The 25,851-nt window shown below is 41.0% G+C and overlaps 3 long non-coding RNA genes across 3 annotated transcripts; 1 reads left to right on the top strand and 2 right to left on the bottom strand.

The window, feature by feature from the left end:
- Window positions 1-11,702: 11,702 nt before the first annotated feature.
- On the bottom strand, window positions 11,703-17,454 carry LOC310835370. Its single transcript, XR_014559608.1, has 2 exons — window positions 17,353-17,454; window positions 11,703-12,136 (listed from the first exon to the last, which is right to left on the bottom strand). It is a non-coding gene; the product is annotated as an uncharacterized lncRNA (long non-coding RNA).
- Window positions 17,407-19,894, top strand: LOC310835329. Its single transcript, XR_014559558.1, has 2 exons — window positions 17,407-17,579; window positions 19,749-19,894. It is a non-coding gene; the product is annotated as an uncharacterized lncRNA (long non-coding RNA).
- A 121-nt stretch (window positions 19,895-20,015) lies between these two features.
- Window positions 20,016-23,704, bottom strand: LOC310835384. The gene is made up of 3 exons (XR_014559622.1): window positions 23,637-23,704; window positions 22,380-23,598; window positions 20,016-20,249 (listed from the first exon to the last, which is right to left on the bottom strand). It is a non-coding gene; the product is annotated as an uncharacterized lncRNA (long non-coding RNA).
- Between the last annotated feature and the right edge of the window lie 2,147 nt (window positions 23,705-25,851).

Genomic DNA, 25,851 nt, shown 5'->3' with positions numbered 1-25,851 from the left:
TTTCCACAAGATTGCTATCATCGAATGTCATAGGTCAATTTTCAGCTTAGCCTTCGCCCCTCTGTAATATTAAGTGGCTTTCCTGAACCAGCAGAGAGTGCTCATTGTTGTTTATGTTCACTCACTTGAACATAAGTGAACTACCCAGACTGTACAGAAATTTATTCATGTATGCTACTACAGTGGCAAGAATGCTACTTGCCCAAAAATGGAAAGAAGAAGTCACAGCGAAAGAAGAATGGATACAAAAACTTACGGAACATGCAGAAATGGAAAAACTTACCAGAAAAATAACACATCAATATAACAATTTTTTTTTATAAAAGAATGGAAATGTTTTATTGAGTATTAACAAATAAACTGTAAACAGATAAGAACATTGGCAGGATTATTGTAATAACCTGCAGTTTTATAAGAGTATGTCTTTAAAGTAGATGAATAAATGAGTAAATTAAGTTAATTTGGAATATGCAGAAAATATGCAGAAAATATAAACAAACAAATTTAAGGAACTGCAGAAAGAGGGGGAAGGAAGTCAAGTTTTGAAATGTTAAATGAAGAAGAAGAAGATGCAGCAGCAGCAGCAGAGGAGGAGGAGGGGGAAGAAGAAGACGCAGTAGGAAGAAGAAGAAGAAGAAGAAGAAGAAGAGGAGGAGGAGGAGGAGGAGGAGGAGGAAGAGAATTTAAGCATTTCTTCTATGAGCTATTCTTATACAGTGGTACCTCAGTTTTAGAACATCTCCACTGACAAACATTTTGTAAACCCGGAAGTAAACGCTTCGGTTTTCAAACACGTCTCAGAAGTTGAACATGCCATGTGGCTTCTGCTGAGTGTGAGATCCTGAGACCTACCTGTCGGCTATTGAGTTTTCAGTTTTCAAATGTTTCAGAATGGTCTTCCGGAATGGATTACATTCAAAAACCGAGGTACCACTGTATATGTAATTGTTTCAATGCTTTGTTTTTGTAAAAAAAATAATAATCTTCAATTGTTTTTTATATGTTTTATTGTATTGTGAAATCGCTTTGAGAGCCGAGGAAGTGACACATAAATGAAAGGAATAAATTAATAACTCATGGGGATCACATACATGGTCTCAAGTGGAGGCACTGGTGCACAAGAATAGTCATTTCTATGTAATATTTATTTATTTATGTATCTATGGTTCTTGTTGCCCTGCATTTTATCCTCACAATAGCCTTGGGAGGTAGACTGAGTTGCGTGGCGAGGTCCCAAACCCTCCCAGGAAGTGGAATAAAGACACATGAAATAGTATTTTAGGTTAATGGGACAAAAAGGCCACAACTTTATTGGTTACAGAATGTGAGTGGTATTGGCTTAGGCACTGGAAACCACACAACTGTATCTGACTCCTGCCCGTCTGCAGGAGTCTTGGAAGGGTTAACCACCAGTAGGGGGAGCCCTGCTGATGCACATCAACTAGGGACTCCCCCAGGATCACCACTAGGGGTCATGCCATGGCCCTAGCCCCCCGTCTGGGGCTTCAGACAGAGACCACACCCCCTGGATTCCTTTAACGGAATACCCTTGGATTAGGAGGGGTAGGTGATGGCCACTATCTCCTCTCACCTTCAACCAAATACTTCAATGCCTAACCACCAAACTTTACAAAGTTGTGACGATTTGCTACAAGGTAGGTGAAAAACCAAATGTCCAGTGCCAGTTTGCCAAGTGGAAAAAATTCCTAGCAGGCCCCTTCAACAGGTGACTAACCATAGCAAGGTCAAGAGATAAAGAGCCTAACCTAAGGGAGGGAGGGAGAACTGACCGAGAAGGGAGGATAAGGGATGAGTTCTTGACCGCGGGAAGTTTAAATGGCCCATGCCATGCCCCCGGACCGTCTGAATTGGATGGCCTAGGGATGATGTGGCCAAGGACCCTCCAGTGGTGCAGGGGCTATTCCGTCTTGTGTGCATGGAATGGAAAATGGCTTTGATAAATTATAGGTTGTGGCCAATGTTAGTCCTATCCAGAGTAAAAAGATAAAGGGACCCCTGACCATTAGGTACAGTCGTGACCGACTCTGGGGTCGTGGCGCTCATCTTGCTTTATTGGCCGAGGGAGCCGGCGTATAGCTTCTGGGTCATGTGGCCAGCATGACTAAGCCGCTTCTGGTGAACCAGAGCAGCACACGGAAATGCCGTTTACCTTCCCGCCAGAGGTACCTATTTATCTACTTGCACTTTGACGTGCTTTTGAACTGCTAGGTTGGCAGGAGCAGGGACCGAGCAACGGGAGCTAACCCCATTGCGGGGATTTGAACCGCTAACCTTCTGATCAGCAAGTCCTAGGCTCTGTGGTTTAATCCACAGCGCCACCCGTATATCCCCTATCCAGAGTAGACCAACTCAAAATTATGTTATTCTTTAATTTTAGTGGAACAAGCATTCAATACAGCCCAATGACTGGCCCTAGGACATCCATTGAGCTTCATGGCTGACTGGGGATTTGAACCTGAGCCCTAATCTAACAAACCAAACCAGTAGACCACATTGGATATCTTATTGGCTGGGCACTTGGAGGATAGCTGAATGTACATATGTGTTTAAAAGCTCAGTGTTTCTCAGTTCTGCTTAGAAGGGGCAGTTTAAAAATACTGAAGCAGTCATTTTAAGCATTTCATAAAACAAATGATTGTAAGAAATAAATAAAAGACACAGGGGTAAGCTTTTCAATATAATCTAAACACACACTCTTCTCTCTCACACAGAAATCACCCCATTGCTCCACACAAATGCACAACTTCTGTTTTCTTGTATTTACATTAGCAGAAAATTTCCTGGTTGAAAATCTGTTCCTCATTGTCCCACAGAAGATGGGTGAGGAATATGAATGTGATATGAAGGTGCTAAGTGGATAAATTCAATAATTAAAGAACAACTCCCAGATATAGATCCCATCAATTAGGCACAAGGTATGTGTAGGTATTCAAATCTGAAATCTCAGTATCCTAAGTTTTATTAATTACAGCTTTTAATTAAATGGCATCTACTTCCCGAAAATGGCTGAATATTTTTATTGCCATGCTTTCATGTCTACATCCCATAAATCTTTATACAAACTGTGCTTTGCTCTGTATTTCAATTAATGCTTGGCATTAAAGAAAGTTGCTTCCCATTTCTGCCCTTACCATCTCATTTTGATACAACTCGGTTTGATCCATTATGCATTCAGGTGGATACATTATGCTAAAATTATATGGATTCTCCTACTGGAGTCTCTTGAATTATGTGTTGCATGTTTATGATTTGTAATAAACCATTTATATTCTAACCATTCTTCCAGAAACTTTCTTGCTGCTGTAGCAAATACACACACACACACACACACACACACACACACACACACCTTTAAATACCATTGCTTGGGGAGGGGAAATCCCTTTAACAAACCAGTTTACTCTGAACAAGTATTTGCAAACCTAAACAGGAATCAGAAATGTAATTTACTCCTATCCCTCTTTAGTCATTTCATTCTCATTTTAGTTACTTTATTACTTAAAATATATCTGTTGCATGGTGACGTATTTGTTGGGGCTGGCGGTCATGTTGCTGAATTTGGAGCTTTGGAGTAATAAACGCAAAGTATGCATGGAAGGAATCTTCATTTTTAAGTTATAGTACATAGTGCAGAGCTTTCTTGGTTTGTTTATGGCAAAACTGTGCAATTTGTGACACTACAGCCTATGAGCCATATATTGTGACCTGCTGGGTGCAATTTTAATAGCTCCAAGTCGGCATCAAAATAAGGACATGAAGCCTTTGAGGGCTGCTGTTCATGGCATTCGGACTGTGCTTAGAGTGCATTGTGGATACAAAGCTGAAATAGGGATATGGCGCTTCAAATACTCATTCAGCCCTGAAGCTCACAGAGAAGGAGGGGATTTGAGCCAGCCTCTCTAGCCCTGTTCAAACATTCAGGCATGTCCCACTTCCTTCATACATTGAGAAGGGCCATAGCTCAGTAGCGGAGTGTCTGCTTTGCATGCAGGAGGTCTCACATTTGATTCCCAGCATCTCCAGGTATGACTGGGAGAGAATTCTGTCTGGAATCATGGAGAGCTTCTTCCAGTCAATTTGGCTCATGCTGAGATGCTGCCAGGGAATGATCTGAATCAGAGGATTGGGGAATGCATTCTCAGGCAAATCAGCTCCTCTTTGAAGAGGAGGAAGAGGAGGGGGAAGATTTGTGTGTCCCCTCCCCATTTCCAGCAGTTTCAGGAGCAGAGAGAGACACAGACACTGAACAGCTTAGACAGGAGTTAGCTAGTTATGAGATAATGGAAAGTGAAACAGAAAGGAGGGAACAGCCAACAGAGATGTCATTAGAGAGTTTGGGGGACCCTCTCTCCCCAAGAATTAGGAGGTCTGTCCGTATTAGTGAACAAATAATGCAGAGAGGAGGAGGGACTTCCTGTTGGCACCTCAGATGTTGTGGAAGACGGAAGAAATAACAATAACAATAACAATAATAAATTTATTTATATCTGCCCTCCCCGGCCAAAACTGGGCTCAGAGCAGCTAACATCAAGTGTAAAACACATGAACCTAAAATCAAGCAATCAATTAAAATACATCCTAAAATCAGATCAGGATCAGAATAAAATCCAATCAGATGCCAATCAGATTAGGGTTGGGAACCTTAAATGCTCACCAGACCCAACTGTTTGTGCTGAACTTACAGTATATGGGCCTGTGAGAAAAATTGGGAGGCCACTTTCATGCAAGTTATTATGAAAAGTGAGGGGGAGTCAGACTGAACCCTGACCAAAGGCCTGGCGGAACAGCTCCGTCTTGCAGACCATGCGGAAAGATGTCAAATCCTGCAGGGCCCTGGTCTCTTGTGACAGAGCGTTCCACCAGGCCAAGGCCACGGCTGAAAAGGCCTTGGCTCTGGCTGAAGCCAATCTAATCTCCTTGAGGCTCAGGACCTCCAAAATGTTGTTATTTGCAGACCGTAAGGTCCTCTGTGGGGCATACCAGGAGAGGCGGTCCCGCAGGTATGAGGGTCCTAGCCAACTGCTCTCCTCGTGGAGAGATAAGGATTTTTGCTTGCAACCAGATGACTGAATAAAAAGAATTATAAAATATAAACTGCTTGTTAATTCTTATCTGTGAAGTTACTGAAGGGAGGGGATGACTCTCCATGCCTGACAGATACATGGTCAGGCTTGGTGTGACTCAACTTCCAATGAGGACAGCAGACTGTAGCAAGCTGCTCCAGTTGTGTAGGGTCACCCAAACCTGGAAAACCAGGGTTCTAAGATGTGAAGGAGCGTAGGCTCCCAGGTATAAACAGACACCCTTCCAACTCATGGGTGATGACCAGGAACATAACAATGAGAGTAGGGCAGATGCATTATCTCCATATCTCCCTCCACAATACGAACAACACTGGATAGGACTTCTCACATAGGGCAGAATAACCTGACTCACAGGATTATCGTGATGATAAAATCAAAGTGTGTAGAACCTAATATGCCACCTCAAACTCTTGGGAGGTAGGTTAGCATCTAAATCTAATAAATAGCAGCCACAATCTATATTTCTATTGATAGCTGGATGAATAAGAATGATGATATTCTGAAATTCACCATGAGACAACCTGGGAATAATAATAATAATAATAATAATAATAATAATAATAATAATAATAAATTTTATTTATATCCCGCCCTCCCCAGCTGAAGCTGGGCTCAGAGCAGCTAACAACCTTTTGAAAAGGACCTTTTCAATGGCACTCAGTTTATAGAAACCCCCCTCCCACCTGCCTCCACCCCAAAATAAAGCAAGCCGAAGATCTGTGTGGTTTTTCAGGCATCTGTGGATACTTATTGCCGAATCTGGGTAGCAGTTATCTGACCTGCTGTGAATTGTGATGTATTTTATTGTATCTCAATATTTGATTTTATTGGAATTATATTGAATTGTTACGAAGCAACCTGGGATTACTGGTGGAGGGCAGTATAAAAATGTTTTAAAGGAACTTGGGTTTCTCAGACCTGGTTTATCAGGTGTAGTTCATGCCTCTATGAATGCTATTAGCATTATTTGAATGGCATAGTCAGATGCTTCCATAGTTGCTCTGATCAGGACAGGAGCTTCAGCACAGCGCCTTGCTGATGTGGGTGGTTTCAATCTCTTATCACTGCTTGGTGCAACAGTAACTGTTTCCCCAGTACCTCTCCAGCTATTTGCTACCCCTAAAAGGAATACTTTTGTGGGAAACAGACACTTGATATATACTGGAGTGCTCATGATCCCAGAAAATGCATATGTTACAATGCTTTGAACTTAAATCTAGGTTCACATATCCGGCACAGCAATGGACCCACAGCTGGGTGTCTCTGAAACATCTATCTTTGTCAAACTCTTTTTTTTAATTGTTGAAAGGGGAATTATCTTGAAATATTTTTGCACAGCAGAAGTGCTACATAAAGGGCAAATGAGGAACATGAAAGGGGTTTCTAATTTTATACATCTTTTCTATAAATGTGTTACTTTGCAGTGAGGCTCTAGATTGCGTATGCTGGGCATCAACAAGTTTGCAATCACTATTCTAAGGAATTTTCAATTGCATATTGTTCCTGAGTGCATAGAATATAGGATCCAAAATCCACTTGGTAAGCCATGACTGTTAGAGCCCCATCTCACTGGGTAACCTCCATAATTGTTGTTGCTGGATGGAAGAGCAGGTTCTGAGATGCCTCCCTGTAGCTCTTATATATGGCACAGCCAAACACTATTGACCCCACAGAGTATGTGTCATGCTTTCAGAACAGGCTGCTCTTGCAGTATGAATAGCAGCCATTCAGTGTATCTCAAGAAAAATGTGACAGTGAACTCTCTCTGTGTGCCTGGTAATGCACGAATTCTCACATTCGTTAGATCTGATTTTCTAGTTGCTACTTCACAGCTGCTTATTTGCACATGAGTAAGTCTTCAAACCTCAAAAAACCCAAACAAACAAAATGGAGCCTATAGATCAAAGTTATTAGCACACAAAACTACAGTGGATTTATTTGCATTTGCATTTCCTCTGCTGTAACAGTACCTAGCTAATGTTTTCAATTCAAGTTGCAATGAAGGACACGGCTGGCATATTGAGAGCAATTCTATTCTCCGAGGTGGGGTGTGTGTGTGCGCACGCGTGATTTTGTATAGCTGGTAAGACCAGATGTGCTCCAATAGCTGAATGCCTATTGCATTTCCTGGTATAATATAAATGAATTATACTTACTAACATAGGTATGCTTACTAGTAGCTTGGATATTTAGGTAGTTAGCAAGAGCATTTACAAGTGCAATGTAAGTGATGCTTAGAATAATTGCTTCTGTCTCAATTAATTACTAGCATAGCCCAATTATATAGTAATTCTTCTGATATGGAAATATTAGATTAAAGGACCTCTGGATGTTTAAGTCCAGTCAAAAGCTACTATGGGGTTGTGGCGCTCATCTCACTTTTTAGGCTGAGGGAGCCAGCGTTTGTCCACAGACAGCTTTCTGGGTCATGTGGCTAGCATGACTAAACCGCTTCTGGTGCAACAGAACACCATAACAGAAGCCAAAGTGCACGGAAACACCGTTTACCTTCCCACCACAGCGGTACCTATTTATCTACTTGCACTGGCAAGCTTTCGAACTGCTAGGTTGGTAGGAACTGGGATAGAGCAAAGGGAGCTCACCCCATTGCGGGGATTCAAACTGTCAACCTTCCGATCAGCAAGCCCAAGAGGCTCAGTGGTTTAGACGACAGTGCCACCCGCTCCAGCCAAAACTATGTTTTGTACCATTAGATATCGATACCAGCATATGTGGGATGGAGTCCCTTTTCAACATTTAATTGTCACTATTAAACACATTTTGCAGAGATCAATACAAAACATTCATGTGTTTCTTTTTTTGAACAACAACCAATAGGTACGGATAAATTCAGACTTTGAATAGAATCGAGCTAATGAGAATTAATTGTGCTAATAAGGATTTGTAACGGAATATGCTGAGTGAACCATTAGCTTTGTTTTGGTGGAACACTGCTTATGTGACAATGCTATATAACATTTGGGGCTGATGCAATTTGAGGCTGAAGGCAATGATTAATTTTGTTGTCCTTTGCTTTTAGATTTCTTCACTAGTTCCAGGAACAAGAATCCTGGTGTCTCCTGGGAATCTGTGCTAGTATCCACATGGCTTTGTACAGCACAACTGCCAAGCCATTAAGCCACTTTCAATCCAAACTTCAAGTTCAGACAGGTGTTAGCACAGTGGGTTCTGGGAGAGTGCTAGGGAAAGTGCTGGCATCTGCAAAGAAAGATAGTTTGCATGTCACATTATGAGAGGCCTACCGCAGACTTGCATACAGCTGAGCCATGTTGCTGCCAGCCATTGATTTAGTGCCCAAATACACGAATTTTTACTAATTCAACACAGCAAGGTCATTTTAATTCACCTCATCTGGTCTTTCCATTATAGCAGCAAAGTGTTCCAAGGAAACCTTGAAGAATGTTAAGCATTGTTGTTACCTCTTGGCCTATCTGAAGCAAATTGGGAGCACAGATTTCCTAATACAGCAGCTGTTCCAGGCAAGCCCTTTTGCTTGTGGAGCCATTGACATCATTACAAATTTGATTAAATAAGGATTTCTCTCTAATGCACTAAGATGTGAAAATAGATTCATTCTCCTTGTGATGCCAGTACTCAGGGGGCTTTGCAGTCTAAGCTCATTTGCTTTGCCATTTTTTGTAGAAACATTTCCTTAGGCATATTTATGGATCAGTGTGATGTTCACAAGCAGGAGAATTTGTTAAAAGCACCGTGTGCTGGGCCGAGCGAATTGCAACACTACACAGGTTGCCTCTTCAAACTTCTGTCCAAAGCATGCACCTAGTTATGTGAAAGGTCATGTCTGTTCTAATAACTAGCAGAGAACAAACATAATGTAAGGAAGAAACACACACAAAAGCATAGCTATCTACAGGTAGAGAGAGAAAAAGACACATGAAGATCTAGTTATACAATCCATGCCCCTATGTGATATAAGCAGAGTGCTAAATGTCAGAAATTTGTTCCACAGGAGCCACTTGAGATCTTGCCTCATATAAATGAAAGAACCAACAACCAATTTTGACACATCCCTAATCAATGAAACTGTAGTTTTCATTGGCCCGAGGAACCCTAAATGCACTCTCCACATACATGTGTGCATTGACTCCAGCCTAAATGCTATAAATCAGAGCACCTCTCAGCCCAGACAAGTTTGCAAGAAGGGGGCAAGAAGCATCGGGTCTATGCTGTGTTAGTTTTTCTCAAGCTTTTCAGCCATGACCTCCATTTTGAGTGTTGTGTTAAAATCAGAATAAAGTATTCTGGCTCAGAAGAACCATGCAAGCAGAAACCCTTCCACAGATGAATTCTAAGCTCACACCACTTGAAGAGGGGACTTTATTTTCTGAGGGAATATTCTCTACTTTCAACTTCTGGGTGAAGACTCTCATTTTAACGTCTATAAACTTTTTAAACCTAGCACTACCTAAAACCAATCTCCAAGTTTTGTTCATTTTAAAAACTGCCTTGTTTCTCTTTATTCCTGTTTCCCACCTACCCATTTTATCTGCTGGTTAAGAGTGGGGCTGGCATCCCCATCCCCATTCCCATCCCAGTACCACAACACTCAACTTCTGGCCTGGCTGTGTATATACTTGGTCTTGATAAGGCCAGAGAAGCCTAAATGCTGGAGTCATCTGTCAACAGCTCCTTACATAGAGGAACATTCATTCATGTCATTTGTGTTCATCTGCAACCTCAGATATTGGTCCAGATATAGGTTTATGGCATCAGAGAGAATGAGGCCTCAGATATTGGAGTCAAGCAAACATCTTTGGGGTGGAGGTAGAGAGGGTGCCAAGAAAAGGAAGTGGGTGATATTTTTATCCTTCAAGATAGAATACTGGCAAAACATCACCTGTATGGGCTAGTGAATAAATAGTGAATAATTGAATAAAGGAATTGATGGAAAAATGAGAGGAGAGAAAAGTTCTGAAGTTTTCTCCTCATTCATAGTTGAAGAAGAGCTGTTGTGAAGAAGACCAGAAAGCCTACTGAAAGTTAAAGTAAAACACATAGTCCTGTGTTATGCTATCACAATAAGATAAACACACGAAAGAAATTACTATGGCTTGTGGTTGGCATTTGTGGTCTGGCTTGGGCATTCAGTTATTCCCCCTCTGTTAGTTTTATGGTCACTTTGGAGTAGCAGATGAATTCATGTTATTTTTTCAATTTCAGTATGAGCACAAACATATCCATATCCATAGTACTACTTGAGAAGCAGTCATACTATTCTACAGCTCCAATAATGTTTCAACATTTTTACCTCTAGCCATAGAAATTGGGGCCCTGTCAACATTAGACAGTTCAATGACATCATAAGAAGTGGGCTTAGGTTTCTTCCTGATCCTGCCATTTTCTCCTTTTCACTGCAAGAGTCTATTCTGTACATTTCCCCAGCTCCATATTGTAGAAGATGTGAAACATGAAGCTGTGATAAACCACAGATGCACTGGGAATCTTTCTTATATTAAATTGCTTAAATATCTGTATCAAAGGTCAAAGATGGTGATGATATGGGGAATTGAAGGAATGCAGTTCTGCACATTATCTGCCCAGCTAGAACTGCCAAAACCCATTGGATTCCATTAAAATGGCACATTAAAAATCTATTCTTTCATTTGAAGTCTAGATAGGACTTCCTCAAGTATATAATGTGGACAATTTGGCAGGTAAACTGCATTGCAATGATTATTAGTGAACACGTTCTTTCTGATACTTAATCAGTCTTAGTTTTTACTTATTTCTTATGCTGGAGTGATCCCTGCATGGTGAGCAGCATGCTGACATTTGTTAGCTTGTAGATTGGTTTGCAGAGATGTGCAACTCTCCATAAAGGCTGCTATCACACTTTTTTTTACTAATTGAACGTAAGCGGCCATAACTAGCCAATAACTATGTTGTATTTTGTTCTAGAAGCACTAGTTGCAAGGTAATCACAGAACAATGAGAAATGGATGTTCTCTCTGGGGCAGGATTAGCTTCATTAAGCACAAATCAGAATCACAGTCTGCAAATCTGCAGTTTGGACGTGAACCTTAACAAACCCAACTGTGGATTAGTCACACACCAAACAGATGATGCAGTAAAACTGTTCCTGGACCAGGAAACATGAAACAGGGTACTGCATCATTGCACACTACATGGACATGGGGAACGGCAAGTCATATCGATATTTGAGTTGTATAGGGAATTATTTTAAAGGAGAAATATCAACAATGTGACCCCCTTATGTAACCTGAAATTGTATAATCCAGGAATCTTTTCACCATTGAGTCTGCTCTTTGTGAGAGCTAGGCCTGAAATCAAGATTCCAGTGCTAGACTAGTGCTTGATGATTTGCAACCGTTGTTACTGAGTCTTCCCACCACATAGGAGAACTACTAGGGTACCAACAGAAACAATGCAACGGATGCTTGGATTGAGACTAACAGTACATACCTGCTCATTTTTATCTAGAAGTACATTCCACTGGTTTCAGTTGGATTCACTCCCTGGCAGGTGCATAGGGGATCGTAGCAGGAAAATTTATGCCTTAGGCAGAAATCTTATAACAGAGAGCCAGACATCGGGCACATAAACTCAGTTGAATTTACTTCATGGTTAATGAGTAGTATCATGTACAATCAGCCAAGACAAGAAGCAAAGAGGTAGAGAAATCTTCTATTGACCCAATAACTGTTGGGGGGGGGGAATAGCAACCTTCCCCTCCTAGCAAATCAAGCATAGTTGGAAGTATTCCTTCTCTAAGGCTAAAATAAAATAATCAAAGCACAGAATGCTGTCCCTCCACCTTGCTCTTCTGGTGTCCAAACTGAGACTTGTTTGTCTGTGGGATTGGGTCAAGAAGGGGGAAGACAAGGATGCAATGTGTGGGCGTGTGTCACATCAGCACCAGTGATGGACAGAGCCAAACCAAATTGTTTAAGCTGATATTGTCCAGTTCTTGATTCTTCAGTGCTTGGGTAGCAGCTGTCCCATCCCCATTGAAAGGCAGAGCTGGTCTCCTAATGAAGCAGAGATAGATCGGTCTCATATCAGTTTTGCACTTACTTTGTACTGTTGACCAGTAGAGGAGCAATTAGTGGGGTACCAGGAAATTCAATAGGTTGATTTTTTGTTTTATTGGTCATTTTGGCAGGGATATGTGTGAAAGGTACTAAGAAGGAAGAACAGGTGAACACCCTGGGGAACTTTTCACAGGTGAGTCTTGAGATTTGGGGACCCATTGGCAGGGTAACTTGTATCCCCTTCTTACACATGTGGGCCACTTGGTGGGCAGAAAGCCCTCCCACATCACCCAAAGAGGTGTGATCTGAGGGAGGGCATGGTATTATTACCACATCTCCACCAGGCAGGCTAGGCTTGCCCAATAACACCAGGCTCAGTAGCCTTTTAGAGAATAATAGTTTTCAGCCCAGTCTTTTCCCATTCAGACCTCCTTTTGTTAAAATGAAGTGGCCCTAGTTTCACCCAGCTCATGGTCTCTGCCTCATCATTTCTGACCTCTGTTCACAATTCAAATCAAAATTAACCCCACCACAACTTTCTAGGCCATGTAAATAAGAATGATACAGAAAGCCAGCCATTTCAGATTGAAAAGTTTCATCTTGGAAGTACAGAACCATGTGTGATAGGCAGATATTTTATATGTTATTATTTTGGGCAAATCTGCATCTTTCTCATCTGATCCATTTCTGATCAGATTAAATTTCCAGTTTACAACAGAACTGCAAACATGTTGGTTGTGTGGTGGATAATAAATACCTATAATTCCAATCTGGGTGTGCAAGTAATTTGTTTCTGAGAAAAGGACCTTTCCTTAATGCAATTAGCAGGCAAGGTAATTACTGCAGTTGACGTGCGCTAGAGAATTATTGATCTAAAAACTCTATAATTTGGGTCTGGCCACCATTTTATTTGTATTTTGTTGTCAAAAGAGAGAAAGACATTGTGTCCAGTTCCCCTGGACTGTCAGCAAATGTAAATTATCTACCATGCTGAGGCAGCTCACAGATATCACCACCAAAAACACACACAGCCCTATTTCCCTAAGGTATTTCTCAGGGATTATATATCTATTGTGTTGTTTCTTTGAGCTGTATAGAAATAAAAGCTGGAAATCTGTCTCTATGTATAAATGTTTCAAGGTCATGCTTTTCAGATTATAATTAAAAATCACAGAACCCAAGGGCAGGAAATTGGGATATTCTTAGTCAACATACACTATAATCTGGTTCATCTTTGCTAATGTCACAAACAGCAAGTTTAGACCCAGTACAGACACACAAACATTAGGGCACATACAATATTTTAGGGAATTTGAACAAGATTCCTTTAAGCAGCCTTTTTTTGTGGTGGAGGAAAGGTTTGGAGATATTCATTGTAGATTATCTGCAGTCTCTTAAAATTGCCTTTTGGCATAATTGCAGCAGTTGTAATTCACAAACTTCTAAATTGGTAGGGCGGTGAAGTTGATCTATTAAATAAACATATACACATATATAGATTTGAAAAGGTTTCCTGATGTTCCTAAGGCGGCTACGCTATACATTAAAGCTGTAATTTCCTAATTTCTTTAATTAAACCTTAAATAGGAAATTAATTTCTGTCCACTGAAATTTTTTCCCAGGGGAAAAAAGAAACCTAAGTTTTTAGCATATGTTTACTAGCTCAGTATTCTGTCTCCAGTTGCAAGTTTCTGTTCTGACACTTCTGAGGAAGACTTTTCATGGGTTAAGCAGTATCACATCACTCTAAGATATCCCCCCCCCCCACCTTCTTCTTCTTTAAAGAAGTGTTCTTCAAGCATCATCACGATCCTTGGTTTCATATCCAGTAACATGTCAATCATTGTAATTAACATAATGGTCCTTATCACAACACATGAGGACAAAATCTATCATTCTTGTTACACATAAGGAAAGATGATTTAATCTACCACAATCACTTAAGAATTCTCTGTTTGAATGAATTCCTAAAATGTAAATGTAAAGCTGAGAGGGAATGAGATCTGTCCATCCCTACATTTTAGCACCATTTTACCCAATGCACTTCTTTTAAAAACTTATTTAAAGCCAAACAAAACACCAGACAGTACCCTGTGAGGATTCTGCAAGTTTGGGACGCTGGATCTGCATGCCCAGTAAATTTCTTTATCAAAAATATACATTGTTTGTTTGTTTGAATTATGTATATGCATACTGCTCTTAGCTGTTCACAAAACCTCAAAGTGAGTGAAAACACTGAACTACATTAAAATAACAATTCATTTAAATACAACTTAAATTTAAAAAGCAACAACAAGATTATATTGCCCAGCATCAACCAGGCAAAGAACATCACTTAGTCCAGGCACCCCCAACCTTCGGCCCTCAAGATGTTTTGGACTACAGTTCCTATCATCTCTGACCACTGGTCCTGTTAGCTAGGGATCATGGGAGTTGTAGGCCAAAACATCTGGAGGGCTGCAGGTTGGGTGATGCCTGACTTAGTCAAATGCTTGAGTGATTAGCCCTTATTTATTTAGGCAGTGATTGAATGATTTTTTTAAAAAAATATACAAATGTGACTTACTTGAAAGAAGACCTCTAAACAGTTTACAACAATCTACAATGGTTATTAAAAAAAATGGGACTGTGCACAGCCTCTATGATCTGGGACACAGCTGCAGTCCAACCCTAGATCAACCTGCAGAACACTCATAAACTGCACCCTGAATCTGATCCTGACTTAGTTTGGGAGCAGGGAGGTTTAGTTAGAGTTCAACTCCCTAACTAAACATATAGTGGGGGTGGGGGAGACACCTTGTGTCTCCTCTCAACTTGACCAAGAACAGGGATGCTGCCCGCACTGCATTTATTGCATTTATTGTTCATTCCATTACTTATATTGATGTTATCTATTGGGAGGGCAGGGAGTGGAACTGGGACCCCTGCTTCACTGCAGGTTACTTTGACATACTCCAGCAGTGGTGTGCCAAAACAGACGACTTTACAGCTGTTTTTCTTTTACCCTATTCATGATGCCATGTTGCAACTTGCAGCAGCAAAGATGTCCAAGCAGCTCACACAAAAACGACAAAGGCACGAACTAAGACTTTATATGTCAAAACAAGTACTTCAAAACTGCTTCAATAGGGTATCAGCAGCCAGTTCATAGCTTTCGACACCCATGTTATATGTTGATGGTGAGCTACTCCTGCACAAAGGGTCACTGTGGCATTCTGCACTAGGTGCAGCTTCCAAACCAGACCCAACGTCAGTCCCACATAGACTGAATTGCATCATTTCTTCATTTTGCTATACCTGTACTTAAATGTATATTTCCAAAAGGTTGCAGAGTTCAAGTCTGTTAAATTTATTTGTGGCCTCATTTTCCAGCAACAGGCAGAGAAAGCATAACGCTGAATTATTTTGCCGCTCTGGTCTAAAAAGACACTTCCTTTAGAGCAGTTTTGCTGATCATACACCAAAAGCTAGGGGAACCCTCCAGCATTACTTCAGAATAAGTGCTTTGGCAAATTGCTCGAGTTCTTAAACAGAATCCAAAAGCCAGACCTCTGACACGCTGCAGTGCAACAGTAAAAGGGAAAAAATGGATCCAAGAGAGCACAACTTTGGTTGGGTAATCATGCATCAAAAGTGTTAGGAGACTTGTATACCCTGGAGGTGCAATGAGAATGTTATTATTCCCTGACAAGTACAGCATCTGGGACTGGTTTTGTATTGCTCTGAAAAAGGTTTTGTTTGGAGGGGAAGAATTATTGCTTTTGTATAATACACAAAAGTGCTGTTGGCTCTTTCGACTGGAACATGCATAGCAGTTCAACAGTATGAATGTGAGAGAGCTTACAACCACAACAGCACAACAAAACAAAGCAAGGCACTGAGCTCCAATGATGCATTTGAGAGCAATGCCTATCACCCAAATTGAAACTGTCCAGTTTCCAGCTTGTTATAGTCACTTTGACTATTGATTTTATTTTATTTTTATTTTATAAAAAATGAATAGAGAATGTGACTCATTTCATTGTAACAAGTCTGTGTTTTTTTTTTTTTTAATAGGGATTCTTCCATGCACAGTTTCTAATGTCAGATCTTTGTCTCTTTGGCTTTTTGGATTGACCTCTCCCCATATCTCCTGAATCACTCTAAAACATTTGTTATTTAATTTCCTTTTTACTAGCAGTGCCAAGCAAGGAAATGACCATCAACTGTAAACACATTCCATTTGCCAGAATATAATCCATAGTAAATGCATCAGAAATGGTTTCAGTTTCTAAGAAAGCACACAGTGTGTGTCCTGCACACAGCACTTCCTTCTTCCCTTACCAGTCTTCCACAGCCATCTCAGGCTAATCAACAGAGAAGACATTGATCTAAGTGGTATCATGACCTGCTGTTGAGGGAGAAGTGGATATTATGAAACAGCTTACTCCTGTGATCACACTTTATAATGTACCATCATATTGTGTTGAGCCAAAGCTGATTGTCATTAACTCTTTGAGGCTGAAAACTTAGAAAGAACACAGTGTATTTCAGCTAAACAAGTAAAAATCTGGTGTAGGGAGCTGTTGAAAGGTGACTCCAATCTTCAACTCCCCCTTGCTTCATTATCACCAAGTATGAACGTAGCTAGGCTGGAAATCGGCTGGTGTGGTGATAGGACGGAGATGGAAGAATTGACCCCCACCCTTATCAGTAGATAAATGTTAGCTCTTTGTGTTTACAAAATACACAAATAGTTGAAGATAAATCTCTTTACTTGTCAGGCTGGCAACAGTTTAAGAGCAAGTATTCTTTACAAAAAGGGACGCGGGTGGCGCTGTGGGTAAAACCTCAGTGCCTAGGACCTGCTGATCGTATGGTCGGCAGTTTGAATCCCCGCGGCGGGGTGAGCTCCCGTCTTTCGGTCCCAGCTCCTGCCCACCTAGCAGTTCGAAAGCACCCCTAAGTGCAAGTAGATAAATAGGTACTGCTTTATAGCGGGAAGGTAAATGGCATTTCCATGTGCTGTGCTGGTGCTGGCTCGCCAGGGCAGCTTCGTCACGCTGGCCACGTGACCCGGAAGTGTCTCCGGACAGCGCTGGCCCCCGGCCTCTTAAGTGAGATGGGCGCACAACCCTAGAGTCGGACATGACTGGCCCGTATGGGCAGGGGTACCTTTACCTTTTTATTCTTTACAAACTCCTCCAGACAGTGTCTGCACGAAATCCTCTCACCTTCACAGTCAAAGATGGAACAAACAGGAATAGCCAACTAACTCCCAACTGTCATCTCCCAACTGCCAATTGCCAACTGCCACCTCCTTTCCCCATCTTTTCTTTGTGAAATACATTCCCTGTGGAATTGCATTACAAATACAGGGTGGAGCAAAAGTAGACATGCTCCTTTAGAATCCACTTTCTTTGTTCTGGACTCAAGTTCGCCGTCATCGTTCACAATATCAGTAAAGAAGAACTTTACCTTTTATCTGTCTCCACTATTCTTTCCAGTTGCCAGCCTCAAATTAAACTGCCACTTCATTGTGTGTCATTACAAAGAGAGGAACTTGGGAAGTTTGTTCAAAGTTCACAAACCCATTTACAAAAGCTGGTTCTAGGGTTTTTCAATGCAGTGACATTGATCATTAGTTAACAGACATATAAGACCTTTTAACTGATTGACACATCAGTATTCCATGATTGAGTTAAACATTTCCAACTCTTTTCACAACAAATCAGTTCATTAGAGCCGAGCTGAACCAGGGATCCAGCTATGACACAAGCACGTCCATGTTTCAAAAATTCCCCTTCTTTTGGGTGCTTTTTATTGAAGGGTGCTAGAAAGAGTGTGGAAGTATTGGTGGGGAAAGAGAGGAGGTATTCCCTCTTTCCTCCTTGTAAGCAACTGGGCCAAAACTTCCAGCTGTGCTGTGCTGCATTGAAATAATGAAAATATGCCACAGTACAGTGCAGCGAAACTAGGACCATTGGCACAGGTGCTCTTTCAAATGGGCATCTGGGTGCACATCTGCATGCGTAGTCAAACAAGCATCCCATTTAGCCTCAGTGCGATATGTGCCAGAATCTATATCCAAACACAGGGCACAGGGGAAAGGGAAGTCATCCCCATGATTCTGAGACAAAAGGGTGACAGTGCAGTGAGACAGGAATCTCATTGCTGTGTTGCCACGGCAACTGGGCATAGCTCCGTGTCTTTCTGCACTGTGCTGTGATGGGACTGCAATGAAAACACTCTCACACAGCAGTGCAGAATGACAGTGAAGGTCATCTGTTTGCCTAAGCAACATATGGACACTTCTCTCACCTCTTACTGAGGATAGTTTTGCTTTGTTTACAATGAGTTCTGGTTCTATGTAGCTCGGTCTGATAGGTTGCACTCCAAGGCCACCAAGTAAAATAACTTCACACTGACATGTATTTTTGGTTTAAGTTACTGGGCAAAATTTAGGCCACAACTTTATTGATTACAGCAAAGTGAGTGGTGTTGGCTGGAAGGGTAAACACCAAATAAGGGAGTAACATGTATGAAGACCAACCGAAGCTCGCCCCTGGGTTCCTGTGGTCCTGGCATGATCCTAGCCCCTCATCCGGACTTTGGACGAGATCCAGGACCCCCAGATTCCTTTACCGGAATACCCTTATTCATGGAGGGGCAGATGGTGGCCGCACCTCCCCTCGCACACACTTCACTAAGCCAATGCCTAACCGCCAAACCTTACAAAGTTGTGATGATTGCTAAGGGGGTAGGCAAAAACCAAGTGGCCAGTGTCAATTTGCCAAGTGGACAAAACTCCTACCCGGCCCCTGTTCCAAAACAGGCGACCGACCAACATCTGAAGCAAGGCCAATGCAGCAACCTATAAAAGGGACAGGAGGGTGGGTGTTCGGCAGCACAAAGCAGGTGCCTTGGCCACGTCGCGCTGCCGCTTTTAAAGGTCCCCCAATCACACCACCTGCTTCGGATTGGCTCAAACAGCCTGGCGTGATTGTGGAGCCATAATGACAGGCCTGGGATACGTCCAGCACCTCAGTCTAGGGGGTGTCTCAGGGGCCTGGGCACAACCAGGAACCTCATTAAGGAGGATCCCATATATGTAGTGACATGACACGATTCCTGATTGGCTTGGATCTCTCTGTCATCCAAGCCAATCAGGAATTATGCCTGTTTGTGGTGGAGTGGAGTTGCAGAATCATGAAGTTGCATAACCAATCAGACTTAGCCAGCACTCTGGGCAAACAAAATAGCAAAGAGTGTCTATTTGTTATTTAGGTTTTCAGGGAACTAGGAAGTTATTCCTTTTTAATGCAAGCATTTTCATAGATAAACATTAGACTCCGCATTGCAATAAATCAAATAGTGCAGTGGTCAGCATTGTACAACTTGTGTTTAATAGGCAACCTAAAGCAAACAAAATAAACTACACATGCAGATTGTTAGAATGTCACCGAAGAGCTTCTGTCCTGGTTGAGATTCATAATAAAATAATCATGAATCATTGGGGCTTTTTTTGTTTAATACAACTCTACAATACACATACATGACTGTTAAAACTGCGAGACGTTTCATAGAAGATTCCATATTGCCTGCTCCAAATTCTTTTTCTTCTTCCTAGACATTCAACACATTTTTTGAATTAATGAAGCCATTCTCAAATCCCCTGATGGATGTGAAGCAACTGGCTCCATTGAAAAACAAAATTAAACTTGACTACAGTAATTTATCTCTCATTGAATAAAACAGTTGTTTATTCATACCACACTGAAATAGTAGATAAATATTTCATGAATAGCTCTTGGAAAAGTCTTTTAGTTAGTTTTCAAGTCTTCTCATTTGTTAAACTTCTCAGAAATGTTTTCCAAGACAGTTAATGACAACTCCTATGCTCCAGGGATTACCTCTACACCTATATGATAGCTCCTATCTTCATTAAAGAGAGTTGCCTTTGTAATGGAAGAAAACAAGTCTGTCTTAACAGATACCTGCTGACGCCTTTGATAGAAACAAAAGGTTTTGCAGGAGGAAGCATGAAGAAATTTCAAACCCATCTACAGAGAAAATTCTGTGATTATCAATATAGAAGTAGCAGAAAAGAAGCATGAAATGAAACAGAAACCTGGAAGGCAAGTACATCCACAAAAAGGGAAGTGTTAGAAAACATTACAGTCAACTTGAAAAACAGTAGTGCCACGCAATCCATCCAAGTCTTACAGAAGTTCATGGAGGATGAATGGTGAAATCCACACTGTAGGTTAAACATTGATTGGTAGGAATCAGATTGGATGCAAATGTGTGCGGCACCTTAGGGCTGAACTAGAGTCACTGTCACATTTTTTTTTTATGTTGTATAGGTGATTTTGTAAATCTAAAAAATAGCTAAATGGTTAATAAATGTGGGGGAGGGGAAGATTAGGATTGGGGTGGTGGTGGAGAAGTGTGGCTTTAATTTTTTCCTCTGCCATAGTTTCATTCAAAACCAGCTCCCTCCCTGGGAGGCTACTCACACCTTCCATTGTGAAAAGTACATGTGGGGTTTGGGGGTGAGGGCTAAATCTTTGGACAGCAGTCCAAGCCAGGAACCAGACAAACCAGGGATGATGAAGAAGAGGAGACTGAGGAACAAACCAGGACCAAGGAGAAAGTCAGGACTGAAGAGCAAAATGCAAAGTCACACAAAAATATATCACCAAGCACAACTGCTCCGCAACAAGGAGTATAAACAAGCAAACAAATAAATCACAGGTGTAGTCTTTTTCTTTACAATCACTCGTGTATTTGATAGATGCAACATCAACTCATGAGTCAACACCTGAACTTGGTTCAGGTACAATAAGCATTTCTTCCACCAAAAGGGCTTAATCATTGAGCTGATAAGATAAAGCAAGATTATAGTCAACATCTACTTCCATATGGAATGTTTGAATTATGGTGAGAAAACATCCAATATATATAATCTGTACAATGAAGACTGAGCAGTATGCAATCCATAGCTTAGAAAAATGGGCAAATCTATAAAAGTAGAAAAATGACAAAATTACTAAGGGAAGAACAGAACTGCCCACAAGTTTCCAACTTCACCTTTAAATATGTGAGCCCTGTCAGCATTCCCCAAGGAAGGCTAACACATAGAAGGCTGCAGAGCCTTTTTTTGTTCTTCCTTTGGGAGATATGCATATAGGGACAGACAAGTCATGTTCTACAGATTTTCCATAAAGGTTATGGTGCCTGGTATTAGTTCTACCTAACTTTTGAGATTAGATTAGTGATTTTGGCTTGAGTAAGACTCAGCTGAAGCAGGAAACTCTTATAGCCTTTTCTACCCAGAAGGATCTACTGGACAGCCTGAGCGGGTGGATGGCATCAGTTCAGCTCGATAAAGAGATTCACTCAGAAGGCTGCCCCCATAGTGGCTCATCACATGGGGAGAGCTGCACATAAGTTCATAAGCTTCTGGCTAGGGGGTCTGATTATAACTGGGACTATTGCCGGATAATCACAGTAGTGTAAGCTATTTATTTTTAAAAGTCTGGAAACACCAAACTTTGTAACAAAGATCACATCTAGTTTGAGCTGAACATTCAGAACATTAGCAGAAACATGGTAAGTGCAGATTTGGAGTGTTGTTAGGAATGGAATGTAAAAGGTTGGGTAAAGGTGGATTGATTTTGGGAGGAAACTGTTGTTTAGGGCTCTGGTAGGTTCTGGTAGTATTTAAATATAGCTAAACAACAAATAATATGGGCCAGGAAACAATTTTACCCCCAGCTGTTGTGTTCAATCAAGCTAGGAGGAAAAATATCTATACAGTATCTGGAACCAGGAACATTTAATACAAATCTTCCAAATGGAGGATAATGTTCTGAAAGACAAATCCCTGGATAGCAGTTACACTAGTGCTTTATTGTATGTATGAAGGTGGGATGAAAGATATTAGGAACTCGCAAGTCTTCAGCAATTTATTTCACTGTCGGAGGGGAGTTGGAAAACTTGCTGGAGATGAAGATGTAATGACAAAGGTGTTACACATTACTTAATATATAGATATGAGTCTGCCATCAAGTTAGCAAGAAATCTTTCCGTTTGTCGAACTACAATTTACTGTAATCTTGAACTATGTTATATTTGAAAATATACATTTGGAATAACAACAACGCTTTAAAAATATTATGACTATTTATTATTATTTTTAGAGGAAAGTCAGAAGTTCTGCTTGTATTGTTTAACCTCCGTCAACTTCCAAATTTACCTTAAAGGTGAAATCTCATCACAAGCTTACGCTGCTGTGAACTGGAGGAATTAGGACCTGTGAGTTCTTTGTATTCCCTATCTGTATCTATCTCTATAATCTTCTATGAGCTTTTAACCTTTCTGCCAGGAAAAGCCCAAGAGATGGGCAGGGAAGAACTTTGTTTAAATATCTCATCTAGTAATGCCTCCAGGCATTGGACTTGTGATCTTCAATCTGCAGGCATACAGCCATTTGCCCTTTTCCTATTACACTTCATGCTCAGCCAAAACTGGGTACAAGTCAAAGAACTGGGTGTGGGATTTTGCCCTCCTGACCTACTGTCCCCAAACTTAAAATAGTTTGATCTGAGCGAAGTAGACAATGAGTGCAAGAGGAGACTGAAGACAGATTTGAGCTCCGGTGAAATCTCTAGGGAATTCATCTTGCCATGTCAATCAAATTATCTGCAAATAGGAAAGGATGGTCACAGGGGATGAGAGTTTAGCCATGGAAATTGCTTCTGAAGTCAGTACGATGAATATGGCTGCAAATAAAAGAACCGGAGCCCCCTGGGACTCAGTGAATTGAATGCATGCATGGAGAGGAATGAAATGTCTCTGGCCTAAGTTTTGATCCTAATTTATGGTCCAGCTGAGATAACTGTTATAATGTGCTCACATATATTAATTAATTGTTGAAGATTTTTTAAACACCTTACAAACATTAATGAGGAAGAGTTTTCTTGTGGGTGAAAAAATGGATTATCTTCATTTTGCAAAATAGGAACCCCCCCCCCAAAAAAAAGCATAAACAGTACATTAGTCAAGCCATGATCCTTAAAAAGATTTACAGTTTTAAGGTACCAAACAAATGATTGTCCTTAAATCATTACAGGGAAAAGTACATGAAAAAGAGACACTAACTATAGCCTTATGGCAAGAATGGGGAATGACTCTCTTCCTGCAAAGAAGGGAGGGGTTGTAGGCGGGAGCCGATCTCTGCCTCAAGCAGGGGGCGTTAGCCCCCTGCCACCCACTCACCTGGCTGGCGCACCACGCCCACGGGCAAGCGCCCAACCAGGTGGCTTGGAAGGGGTGTGGACGGCAGTTAACTTGCTGCTGCACCAGCCATGCGGCCTGTGTGGCGGGGGGCCATGACACGACCCTCGGTGACATCAGGGGAGAGCTTATAGTTGGATTAGCATCAACAGGCTCCACCTACTGGTGAATAACCCCCCCTTTTAGACTCACCCCTCTCTGAGTGGGTGGAGTCAACTGATGTGATCCAATGCCTAAGACAATACTTTTTCACTTGCTGTAATCAATAAAGTTGTGGCCTTTTCTTGCCCATTAACCTTATATTACGTGTCCGTGTGTCTTCATTCCACTAAGTGGGGATCGGGTCCTCGAACCACAAATAGTTGTGGGACTCCAATTCTCATCAGTCCCAGCCAGCATGACCAGAGGTGAGAGATCCTCAGAACTGTAGTCCAACAAAACCTGGAGGGCCACAGATTCTCTATTTCTGCCCTACCATCAAACCTGGTCCTTCACTTTTAAATGAGCATAGACATAGCATTTTGGGTTAGATAAGCCACTAGTACAAACAATCAAGTGAATTCTCCCCAACTATTTTCCCACCAAAAGCAGGTTGAGCTTTAGCAGATTGTCTATTTTGAATAGGGATTTAAATTTTGAAACTATAGAAGGAGAACACAGTCAACTAGTACTTTTCAGGTAGAGGAAAACCCCAAATTTGGGGGAAGACTATAATGTTTACAATACTTAATCTCTTTTACAATCTGAGTTTACTTAACAAATTTAAGAACATGAAATGAATTGTATACAATTTATATATACTTTAGCTCAGAGCTTTCCAGACTTTTCATGTTGGTGACACACTTTTTAGATATGCATCATTTTGTGACACAGTAATTCAGTTTTACTAGCAAACCGGAGGTTAAACTAAACCCTTTCCAGCCTCAGGAGGAGTGCAGTAAACGTTCGTGCAACACACCTACACACTGCAGCCGACACACTAACATGTTGCAACACACAGTTTGGAAAGCTCTGCTTTAGCCGATTGGTTTTTTTTAATAAAAAAAAAACCACAGTAGTTTTGGGTATGTTCATAAAATGTAACTGTATAGTCTTGCAAATATTAATTACTTATATACTCAGCATTACAGATGGAGCTCCTATCTATTGTACTCTAATGTACCTAAAGATATTTTAGCCTTTTCCACTTGAGATCTAGCAATGTAAGTTGAAAAGGAAATAACATTACCCTAAGCAAAAGAAATATAACGTAAATCATTGTTATCAAGGAGAAACAGAATTTTAATGAAAAAGCTCAGAAATGAAGCATCCTTATAACATAATTAAGCACCAGCAATAGATTTAGATGTTAAGTTAAACCTTGTAAGAACAGTGAACTCTTCAATAGTATATCAAACACCCACAGTAAAATTAGCTAACTTGGATTTATTATTTCATCTTCCTCTATCCCATGTTTTGAAACTCAAGTTTACTTCTCTAATAAGAAGCAGTGCATAGAAAGTTTATAGCTTTTGATTCTGAACTTTTGATTTTGATGGGAAGTGTGCATGAATCCAAATATGCATTTTAAATATTTCACATAGTTTATTTCTTGAGTGCATGTATATTGTCAAATATTCATCAGTCTGTATTCATGATGCAGAATATGGGAAGAACCTTTTGCAAGTGAGAAGCAAGATGGAGAACAAGTTGCATTGTGTCTAACCCAGTCCTGAGAGTATAAAAAAAAATATTATGGGTTGTTGATATGGCAAATAGACTAGACTATGTAGATCTATCAAGAAGACCCCAAAAGTATGTGGAACTAAGTAGAATTGATTCAGTAGAGTTTGATGGATCAGCTATATCAGGGGCACCCAATGTGGTGTCCTCAAGATATTTAAGAATATATGTTTCCCATCATCCCTGACCACTGGCCATGCAGGGTGAGGATGATAGGAATTGTAGTTCGAAACATCTGGAGGGCACCATGTTGACTTTCACTGAGCTATGAATGAATGAAACTTTATTTGCGTCAGCCATTGGCCATAGCAACAAAACAGCATTGTGATATACACAGAACAAAATAAAAAGTCGATCATATAAAACACAGTTTAGGGTCCTAAATCAGGAGTCAAACAGTGGCCCTTATTCTGATTGCCCCAGCTAAAAAACCCCCAGCTTGCAACCTTTGCTGTCACCTGCTCATCTTGATCTGTCAGGGGAAAAGACACTGTGACAGTGGTTGGGTGACCCAGAATGGACAATAAAAGAGGAGTGATAATCTTGTTCCTCAGGTCTTTGTAAAGAGTGCACACCAGGAGGGCATGAGCCACTGATTCGGTGCTGCCATCTCCGCAGGGACATAAGTGTTTTTTGTGGGCCACTGAGCTATGTAAATATGACCATCCTCAAAGACATAAACGTCACTCAAGGCAGCAGTTTGAATAAAA

Source organism: Podarcis gaigeae (genome assembly GCF_964106915.1).
Source record: "Podarcis gaigeae genome assembly, chromosome: 17".
In the NCBI taxonomy this organism is placed as follows: domain Eukaryota; kingdom Metazoa; phylum Chordata; class Lepidosauria; order Squamata; family Lacertidae; genus Podarcis; species Podarcis gaigeae.
This window is presented reverse-complemented; position numbering and strand designations above follow the sequence as displayed.